The sequence below is a fragment of the Pteropus medius genome, unplaced genomic scaffold (genome assembly GCF_902729225.1).
Source record: "Pteropus medius unplaced genomic scaffold, Ma_sr-lr_union100, whole genome shotgun sequence".
Taxonomy (NCBI): Eukaryota; Metazoa; Chordata; class Mammalia; order Chiroptera; family Pteropodidae; genus Pteropus; species Pteropus medius.
In genome coordinates, this window is record NW_024350927.1 from 5,846,080 (window position 1) to 5,857,375 (window position 11,296).

General features: G+C 40.7%; 1 non-coding gene across 1 annotated transcript; it reads left to right on the top strand.

Annotated features, from left to right (window-relative positions):
* Nucleotides 1-3,151: 3,151 nt before the first annotated feature.
* On the top strand, nt 3,152-3,253 carry LOC120585933 (U6 spliceosomal RNA). The gene has a single exon (XR_005648576.1). It is a non-coding gene; the product is annotated as a U6 spliceosomal RNA (small nuclear RNA).
* The last annotated feature ends 8,043 nt before the right edge of the window (nt 3,254-11,296 follow it).

Genomic DNA, 11,296 nt, shown 5'->3' on the forward strand with positions numbered 1-11,296 from the left:
GGCAAGGTAGCGGTTGACCCCGCCAAGTTCATTCTCTCTTCTGCAAACATCTCAGTTTGAGAAACATTACTTTAAAAGTTCATTCTCCCACACACTTTACATCGAAATTAGATCATACTCTCATCGTGGCCAAGAATGTGTGCACTTCAACTAAGAGATACAATTTATAAAAAGAGAAAAGATTATTTAGTTTATAGCTAAAGAGATTACTTGGCAGCCATTTCAGGCTCTTAGTCCACACTTGGCAATCAGAGAAACAGAAGCTGCTATCTTTTTAAAAAGGTTTGTTTCCTTTTTTTCCCCTTCAATTGGGACTCTGTCTCCAATTTTCTAAAAAGGAAAATGAGTAAAGACTAAGAACTTGATTTTTACTCCCCTCGCTTGCTACTTTTTTGACTGTTTCGAGTTCTCCAGCAAGTCAACTATTAGGAAAGCTGGGATTTGAGGTTTGAATTTAATCCTAATATATAAATGTGTCCGCATTTGCCTACGTAGGAATGGGACCTTCAGTTCGAACTCTTAACACACATTAAACCTTCGAGTTTCTACCGAGCCTCTCATTGGCCTTCGCGCATGTCGCCCCATCCACCAACTTTGCTCATCTTAGCTCCCTGCCCTCTTTTTAGATCATTTAAATGGATATGCACAAAGTTTTGAAATAAGTGATCATAAAAGCAGGATGGTCTGCAATGCTCTAAATTAAATGTTCTCAGCCCCGACTTATGGGCACAGAGCAGTAAGCAGGGAGAGAACCGAGAATGGGCCCCCCTTGGCTGTCACAGTATTTCTCAATCATCCGCAAGAAGTCAACTGGAAAAGAAAAACATTTCCGCATCACTGACGGCCTCAGGAGGTTGTGGTCTGAAGGAACAATAAAATACAGCCTTCTGAGATGAGGCGCCTCCGAGGAAGAAGCTCAGCATTCAGCTCTATAATAGTTATAAAAATAGCTGACTGTGTTTGTGGCTAAAAATTAACCTATTTATTCATGATGCATTTCTCTGTATAAGAGCTAGAAGATGTTTTTTTTTTATTTTTTTGGTCTTCTTTAAAGGCAATATGTCAGCAATTTCCTTCTGCCCGTGTAATGGTGACAGGTAACATGCTCGTTTTACAAATGATTGAAAGGTACAGAAATAATCTCCAAAAGCTATAAACCCACCAGCGAAGTGAGGAGAAACCAGAAACGAGGTCTGACAACCAACTATCTCTCTATCCCTCTCTCTCTCTCTCTCTCTTGTCTCTGTCTCTCTCTCTCTCTCTTCTCTATCTCTCTCTCTGTCTCTCTCTCTCTCTCTCTCTCTCTCACACACACCACACACACACACACACACACACACACACCCTACATAAAAAGCCTTTCAAGGAATCACAAGGCTGGAGGTTTTGGAGGTACCCTGTTTTTTCAGCACAGTCCAGTCTGCCCGTTTACTTTCTACCTTTCCGTTGGTGGCAATTTATCCAACGCGCCTAGTTTTCAACAAAACAGTGTAAATCATTTAAACCACCATAATAAAAAGTAACAGACGATACAAAAGGACAGACGGAGCCCGTGTCCTGGAAGTCGGAAGCAGCACTGTTCCTTTAGCCACTCCTGGGTCCCACAGGACTTGGAAATGACTGAAACGATACTCTGGCCCACGTCTCCTTATTCTTTGAGAGAGATTTCTCCCAACGGTTCCTTGCAGACTCGGGGGCAGGGAGAAATGGATGGGCCTCAGCGTCTTCGCTTAGCAGCTGTGTAGCTGCAGGCGGGTAACATGAGCCCCCTGAATTTCAGTTTCTTCATCTTTCCGGGAGATGGGTGATAGCATCTGCCACAGGAGTTCTGGGGAGATGGAGAGGAGGCTGCAGCCTGCAGCGCTGAACCCAGCCAGGGAGAGGCCAGAACGGAGAGGGAGGCAGACGAGACTGAGGAGCTATAAACACGGAGGAATCTGTGAGGAAGCAGAAAGTGCTGGGCTCTGGGAGGGGAGTAATGGCAGCTTGGAGCCGAGGAGGTGTGGTCAGGGGTGGAGGAGAGGCTGGGGAAGAGGTCTGGACTTAGCTGTGGTCCTCTCGTCTCCACTTCAATCGCTACCTGCCCTGCGCTAGGGGGTGCGGGAGAGGTGTTAGGGGGGCACAGAGGTCTGGCTGTGAGGAAGAGCCTGACCCCAAATGCTCCCTTCTGATCCTCCATTTGCTAAGGGTCAGGTGATTATAACCAAAGGAAAGAGCCATGCCGGGGAAGAAGAACAAGGAATTTTCTTGAAAGGCTGGGTGACCTGTGGGGATGGCAAACGGTCACTTATGAGATCTATAATTTAATGCCAGCAGCTCTCCCCTCTGAGATGCCTCACCAACACACACACACACACACACATGCACACTCACTCACTCACCAGGAGGGCAAAAACTAGGACTTGAGCTTTAGCACTTACTACACATCACCATTGTCACCAGGCAGTTTATAAAGCTCGGGGGAATGGGAGCTCATGAGAAAATAACTACATATCTAAGGAGTGCAACAGCTATAAATCAGAGACCATCAAGTGAACGCCTCAGAGGAAGCAGAAGGAATGGACTAGACATAAGAAAAATTTTAAATACGCATAATAAATATCTTCAAAGAGATAGACTATTAGGAACAAGTGCTAGATAGAATAAGCAGTTATTTAGAAAAATGAATTGGAGCTACATGGTTGTACAAGAGAATGCATATGAAGAAGAAATTAGTGAACCAGAGGATCGGATTGAGAAACTCCACCAGAAGACATCAAGAAAGGACAATGAGGGAAAACATTTAAAAAAGAGAAAAAGATATATATATATGTGTGTCTAAATATACACACATATATATACATACATACATAGAAATGATGCTGAATAATGCTGAATCACTGAATTACGCAATGTAGTGACTTTGAAAATTGGCATCTCAAATGTAGAGAAAAAGTAATTAGGGAAGTTACTAAAAGTAGGAAAAGATATTACAAGAAAAAACTACAAATCGATATCCCTTTTGATGCAAATATTAAATACAAGTAGATGCAAATATTCTGAACAAAGTTTAGCAAATCGACTCAAACAATACATAAAAAAGAATAAGACATGATGTCCTAGTGGGATTTCTCTCGCAAGGTTTGTTTAACGCTCAAAATTAATCAGTGCGGTGCTCGCTTGAGCAGCACGTGTACTAAAATTGGAACTCGAGAGATTAGCACGGCCCCTGCACAAGGATGACATGCAAATTTGTGAAGCGTTTCGTATTTTTCTGGGTGAAAAAGGTGAAGGGATTTAGAAGTACAAATTGGTAGTTACAAAATAGTAAGGGGAATGTAAAGTACAGCATTGAGAATATAGCCGATAACATTGCAATACTATGTATGATGCCAGGTGGGTGCTAGACTAATCAGGGGGAATCACTTTCAAATTATAAAAATGTCTGACCACGGTGCTGTACACCTGAAACTTATATAAAATAATATTAAATGTCAACTTATTGAAAAAAATTAAATCGACCAGCGAAATTCACCATATTAATAGCCTAAAATACAAAACTATATTGAGGAGTTCTCGATAGATGTAGAACATGCATTTGACAAAAATCCAAAATCCAACATCAAATGGAATATTTATAGCTACAATATCTGTAACAGTCTCAAACTGGTAACAACCCAAGTATCCATCAACAGTAAAATGGATAAAAAATATTTTGGTATATTTATACAGTGAAATATATATAGCAATGAAAATGAATGAATCATAAGTAATACAGCAATACTGACTCTACTTGCTCTTATGATGTAATATCAAGCAAGAAAAGCCAAATTTAAGTATATTAATATAACAGTCCAAGACAGGAGAACTTAAACTATATGGTTTAGGGATATATGCCTAAGTGACAAAACCATAAAGAAAAGCAAGGAAATGATTACCATAGAAACCAGATGATGCTTACCTTTGGATGGGGTTGGGAAGATTGTGATGGAGAACACGCACTGAATGGGCTTCTGAGATATTGGAAATGTTCTGTTTCTTTGCCTGAGTGGTAGTCATACAAGTGAAGCTTTATAATAATTAATTAGCTGTACATCTATTTCTTACGCATTTTTCTGAACTGGTATAACATTCCATTACAAAACGGTAGGGAAGAGAACAAGGAAAAAGATATGTTAGCCAAATATCAACTGAAACAACACAAAAATAGCAATTTAATAATTAAGAAGATAGAAATTAATATGAACAACTTCATAAGAGACAAAGAGGCAAAAGATAATACGAAATATAATAATTATGAGTATATCTTCCATAAAACATGGCCTCAAAACCACAGAGAAAAATAGATACATCAACAATTGTAATAGAGATTTTATTTTACAGTCTTAGAAATAAATAGATCCACCAGAAATCAGCAAAAAAGTAAGCAAAAATAGGATTTCAATGACATAATCAATAATTTGGAATTAATAAATACGTGTAGAACTTTATACCTGATAAACAGAGACTATACAGTGAGATACATGGAACAGTTGCAAAACTTAACCATGTGTAAGGCCACAGGGAAGCGCTGACAGATTCCTCCAGATCAACATCATTTTGACAATTGTTCTCAGAGCACAACGCAATAAAATGAGAAATAAATGTTAAATTGATTTCATTATAACTCTAGATGCGTGAATAGAAAATCTAAAAGTATTACTAAACAACACTTGAAAATAAAATCATAAAAGGTATCACGAAAGACATAGCAATGAGTAACAGTATAAGTAACACACGTCAGAATTGGTGGAATATAGTAAAAAGAATACTGTAGAAAAATGTATAACTTCAAATACATGTATTAGAAAAGAAAACAGAAAATATGTAACTGTTCAATTCAAGAGGCCAGAAAAAGAACAAACTCAGAGAACAGAAGGAGAGGGGGTAAAAAGGCGAAGAACAAGGATTTCAATAAACAAAATTAACCAAATCGAGAGTTAGTTTTTATCAGGATAGTGGTTACTTCCGGGGTTTTGGGGGGAAATGATAAAGAAAGAGGGAAGGAGGGGGCTCTGGGTGCCCGTGATGTTGTCTCTGTCAGGTGCTAATTGTTTGGCTGTGTCTGTGAAAGGTGGAGCTGTAGGCTTAGGAAATGTACACCTTTCCGTATGTATATTGTGCTTCGCTAAGAAATACAATAGCTGGTTCTTTGAAAAAAAATAAGCTAGAGACAAAAATAATAAAGAAAAAGAGAAAAGGTGTAAATAAATACAATTTATAGTGAAAAAGAGAAAACCATTACAGACATAAACATTATAAAAGGGAATATTTTGTTCAATGCTTTGTCTAGGTAACCATTCAAGAAAGCGACATGGTCCTTAGACCATCCTCCTGCCCCAACTGTAGCTCATGACAAAAAGGCCCAGGTTTAGATTGCTTTATGACAGCTCTACCAGCCTTTCAAAGTGTAAGTGATCTGTGTCATCTACAATCGGTTCCAGAAAAACAGAAAAAGGGGAAAGATCGAATCTCATCTTCTCAGCGGGTCTTGCCTGTCTACGCTAAAAAAAACTGAATCCCTGTTTTATTTGTCTGCTTAGCATTTCCCATCATCCATCATACTATTATTTTACTTATTTGTTTATTATCTGTCTCCTCTCACTAGACTCTAAATCCCACGATGACAGGATTTTTGTAGTACTCCAACACCTGGAACAGTGTTTGGCACATAGCGGTTCTCATTAATACCTTTCAAATATTTATTCAATTAACTAAATATCTTCAACTAATTTTACAAAGCTAATACAACCTTTAATTACAAAATTGGATAAGAATAAAATGTCGAAAAGGAAAGCATGAGTTCATTTTACTTTTGCTCATAAGAGCAAAAATCCCAAATAAACGATTAACTAGCGAAACTAACGATGCTGGAGCGAAAGAACGATTTAAGATGAAAAAGTTTAAAAGTATAATTCTCAGCATTAATAGCCTAAGGGTGAAAATCACGTGAGTTGAAAAAAGCCCTTGGTAATTCAACGTAGAAATTTTCTTTAAAATCAAAAATAGAAGAAAACTTCTATTCTCCCAAAAACCTACAACTGTCACATACCTTAGAAAATCTCTTTAGGCATTCCTGTTTCATTCTGAAACAAGGCAAAGACTCCTGGGATGACATTTTCTGTTAAACAGAGTGCTGAAAGCTTGCTGGATACAACATAAACTTCAAAATATTACACTATATCTCTACAATAATTATATCTAACCAGGACATAAAAAAGACCTTTTATAATAGCAATAAACACTGTAATCAGGAAATAACCTAACAGATGCACAAAACCATTACAGAGAAAAATCTAAACCTTTATAGTGAAATATTAAAAATAAAATAAAGGATATTTATTATGCTCATCGATAAGACAATTAACATTTGTGAAGTATAGGGATGATTCTAATTAATTCTAATTAATCTCTCTCATCTGGACCTCTGCCATGAACTCCAGGCTCAAATTACCTATTTGACGTGGCCACTCGGATGACTAAACTCATCTTCAATTTAAAATGAACAAAATAAAGCAATTGAATCTCTTTCTTTCTCTCACTCTTCCCATCTAATCAACTGGCAAATCCTTTCCACTCTACCTTCAAAATATTTCCAGAATTTCCACACTCAACCAGCTCTGCTACCGTTGACCACCCTGGTCTAAGCTTCCAGTGCCCAAACTGCCACAGTGGCCTTCCAGTTGGTCTCCTCATTTCTGTGCTTCCACTCCTGCCCACCCGCTTTCCACTTGTCCCCTATAGCAGTCAGAGTTGATGACATCAAACGAACATTGGGCGATGTCACACCTCTGCTCTCTTCTTCCAACAGCAATCTGTCTCACTCAAGGTGAAAGCATGGTCTTTACAATGGCCTACCATGTGAGGCCATCATCTCTCCACACCTCTGGATTTCTCCGACCTCATCTACTATCCACAGCCCACTCGCTTCCCCCCAGCACACTGACTCCCTGCTGTTCCTCAGACATGCCAGAACTCCTGCAGGAGCTTCTGCGTTTGCTGTTTCCACTGCCTGCATCACTCTGCCCGCAGATCTTTATGGGCTTTCTCTATTACTTTCTCCAAGTTTTGAGACAACCATCCGAATGGGAAAATATATTTGCAAGCAACGCCTCCAATAAGGGCTTAATATCCAAAATATACAAAGAACTCATACAACTCAATAACAACACAAAAACCAAATGATTCAATAAAAAAATGGGCAGAGGACCTGAACAGATACTTCTCCCTAGAGGACATACACATGGCCAACAACTATAAGAAAAGATGCTCAACATCGCTAGCTATTAGGAAAATGCAAATCAAAACCACAATGAGGTATCACCTCACACCTGTTAGAATCGCTATAATCAACAGGACAAGTAATAACAAATGTTGGAGAGGATGTGGAGAAAAAGGAACCCTCATGCACTGCTGGTGGGACTGCAAATTGGTACAGCCACTGTGGAAAACAGTATGGGGGTTCCTCAAAAACTAAGAATTGATCTACCATATGATCCAGGGGTCTCTCTACTGGGTATTTACCTCAAAGACTTGAAACAAACAGAGACTCATGGACATGGACAATAGACTAGAGGTTACCAGAGGGGAGCAGGGAGGTAGACGGGGTAAAGGGGGTCAAATATGCGGTGACAGAAAGAAATCTAACTATGGGAGGTGAACACACAGTGTAAAAATATATATGCCTTACTGGTAAAGTGTACAGCTGGAACTTATTGGATTTCGTTAACCAATGTCACCATAAAAAAATAATAAATTAAAAAAAAAAAGATGGGTAATTTCTCCAAGTTTAAATGACGTTTTTGTTTGTTTGTTTTCAGAGACACCTTTCCTGACACATCCCCAAAGAATTCCTCATGCATTGCTGGTGAGAAAGTAAATAAAATCCCAATGGGGTGCAATTTGGCCATACATAGGATAATTCAAATTCTATATACCTTTTGATCTTCCAATTTCACTGCTGGGAATTTGCCTTAACATATGTTTACACGCACACAAAATGACGCATCTTCCAGGCCGTTCACTGTAGCACTGTGTGAGGTGACCCAAACTGCCGTCAGCCAAAGCGCTACCACTAGATAGATGACTTGGTAGTAATGGGATATACGTGCTGCTGGGAGAGAAGGATGATTCCCAGGTATATTTAATGTGAAAAAAGCAAGGTGTAGAATAGCACAGAACTACATTTCTGTTGAAAAAGAAAACGTAACAGGGGAGGGGTCCTGGGAGGCTGGAGGCCAGGGGTGCGAGGAGAAGGTGGTCCTGTCTCTCAACATTCTCTGGCATTTCTTGCATTTTGAACTGGATGTACCTATTTCCTTATTCAAAAGATTAAATAAAAAAAAATGTAAAGCCCTAAAACCACATCTTTAGTTTTGAAACCAGAGAGAGAACGGGTCATTGTTCAACACGGCGAATACACGAAATGCCACTGAATCGTACACAGTGAAACGGTTGTTTGCATGTTATGTGAATTTTACCTTGGAAAAAATCCATAAATAAAAATATAGCTATAACGATACAAAAATTCAGATTTTCTGTTCACAAAAAAAGGAGATCACAGCAAAGCTATTAGAGAGATAAGAGATTGCGAGAACATATTCCCAACATCTAAAACTGAGTGGGGAGTAAATTCTAGAAAATACAAACGAATGCCTAGAAAAAGGCAAGAAAAGGGGCAGGAAAACAAATAGACAGGATTGATGATTTACAGAAAGGAGAAACCTGTGTGGCTGATTGTAGTTTCTGAGATGGCAGCAGCGAGATCTCCCACGCATACGCTATTCTTGAAATGTGACACGGACCACCCTCCCATTGAGAGGTGGGGGTCTATGTTCCTTCTCCTTGAACACAGGCAGGCCTGTGACTGCAGCAGGAGGTGACACTACATAACTTCTGAGACCGCTAGGTCATAAGAGACCAGCCAGCCTCTGCCTGATCCTTTTGGGGTGCTAGCTCTTAGAACCTGGTCACCATGCTGTATGTGGAAACCCAAAAGCCCCGGAGGGGCCATGCGCAGGCATTCTAGCCAACAGCCTAGCTGACGTCCAAGCCAATAGCCAGATGTGAATGAGAGAACCCCTATGATGACTCCAGTCTCGGCTAGAATATGGTTGCAATTGCATGAGAGTCCTTGAGTTAGGACTGCCTAACTGAGCTCGGTTCACCCCAGAATCATAATAGATGATAATAAAATAACAGCTGCCGTTTTAAGCCATTACATTTGTGTGATCTGCTCAGCAGCAAGATTTAGGGGGTGGAAAATTGTAACAAAGGAAACCATGTGACATTGGCTTTGGGGCTGGACAGTGGGCAGAAGACAGAGGTGCATCGAGGAGACTGTGAGGGACAACAGGCATCGAAGAGGCTTTAAAGGAAAGTGGGTAAGTGTCACTGGAAGCTGGAGGAAAGGGGACCCCTGTTACGTGTGGTGAAAATTTTGGCAATGCGGTAGTATGTGGTAATCTGAAAAACAGGAAACGTGCCTGGAGAACTCAGTGAGCTAGGTCAGGAGACTTCAAGGCAGGTTAAGGAGCATGTCACTTGGCTTCTTCCTGTTGCCCATAGAAAAATAGCTCTGGGCAGAAACCAAATACAGAGTGGTCAGAAAACATCTAACGATGGATTCGAAGACATGACTGTAACAACTCCTTGTTAAGATCTCAGAAAGATGCAAGGGATTCACAGGAAATCTCTTGAAGAGATTTGTGGTTGTAGCTTCTGTCTAATAGAGTAAACCCCAAGAGATTCATAGAAAACCCACAAAACCTTAAGAGAATTGTTCTGAGGAAAGTACCCCCAGATTAAAGGAAAAGGGATGAAGAATGTGCAATGTGAAAAGAGACTTTGGGATCCAACCTCTTTTTAAGAGCGGGAAACAAACCAGGAAAGGTGCTCAGTTGCAATTCAGTTTTCTTATGGAAAAAGAAGAAAAGATTCGGAGGTGAAAACCAAGAGCCCAGAGCGTAGAGCTGGGAGCCTCAGTGAACAGTCCACAGGTTGTAGGACTGGTCCCTGAACAAGGAACGGGTGACACATGCCTGGCCGGATGTCAGAATTACCATGGACTACTGTGACTCCTGTGAGTTCCCACTTCCGACGTTCTGAATGGGACATCTATGACGGTTCTCCTGTGCCTGTCCCATCACCACGTGGTGACCGTGTGGTGTGCGCATGCAGATGACTTGAATCTTTACATCCAGAGGAATGGCACTCAGACTGTACCCAGAAGAATTATGTCGGACGCGCCTCATCTGCACCTAGATTACATTCAGATATGAGACACTGGACTTCAAGATGATGCCCTAATGGGATGAAATCTAGGAGTCTTCGGGGTAAGGAGTGAATGTTTGATGCACATAGGAAGAGTATAAATTATTGCCGGAACAGGAATAGGGCAGATCTTATTTTGCAAGATGGCCAGAACAATTATCTCCCACCCCGAATGCTCCTCTTACAGTGTGATGCTGACATCCCCTCCATCGTGAGGTGGGGTCTACATTCCTTCTTCTTAAATCTAGGTGGGTTTGCGACTAAGGCAGAAGTGACACTATGTGACTTCCAAGTCTAGTTTGTAAAAGGTGATACAGCTTCTGTCAGGTTGTCTTGGATGTCTGCTCTTGGAACCTCCGGAACTGTGGGAGATACAATCACTGTTATTGTATCAAGCCACTGAATTTGGGGGTGATTTCGTTATGCAGCAATAGATAACTGATACAACTGGAACGATGACCATATTGAGAAAATTCATTCAACCGATATAGAGCATTTACTTTGCGCCAGGCACTCTTCTGGTTGCTGTGGGTATGGAACAGACTAAAATCTCTGCCTTCATGGGGCATCCATTCTAGGAGAAATAGACTGTGAACCAGTAAGTAACAGATACATCATGCTGAGGAGAAAATGTAGAAAAGGAAGAGCGACAGATAGCAAAGGCGGGTGAGCGAGTTGCAATTTTAAACAGGGTGAATAAGGAAGGGCTCGTGGAGCTGATATTTGAGTAAAGATGTAAAGCGAATAAGGGAGCGAGTGATCCACGTGGCTATCCGTGGGAAGAAGATTCCTTGTAGAGAGAGTAGCAAGTACAGGGCACTAGCAGGGGTGGACGGCGTGCCTGTTTAAGGATCGCAGAGACCCGGAAGGCTCAGTGGTTGGCGTAAGGGGAAGCTGTAGGATATGAGGTCACAGAGATAATGGTGGGGGTCGGGGGGAGTATATTGCCTTCTGGGCAATTGTAAAAGCTTCTTTTATTTTGTGGCTTAGGGAGCCAGCCATTGGA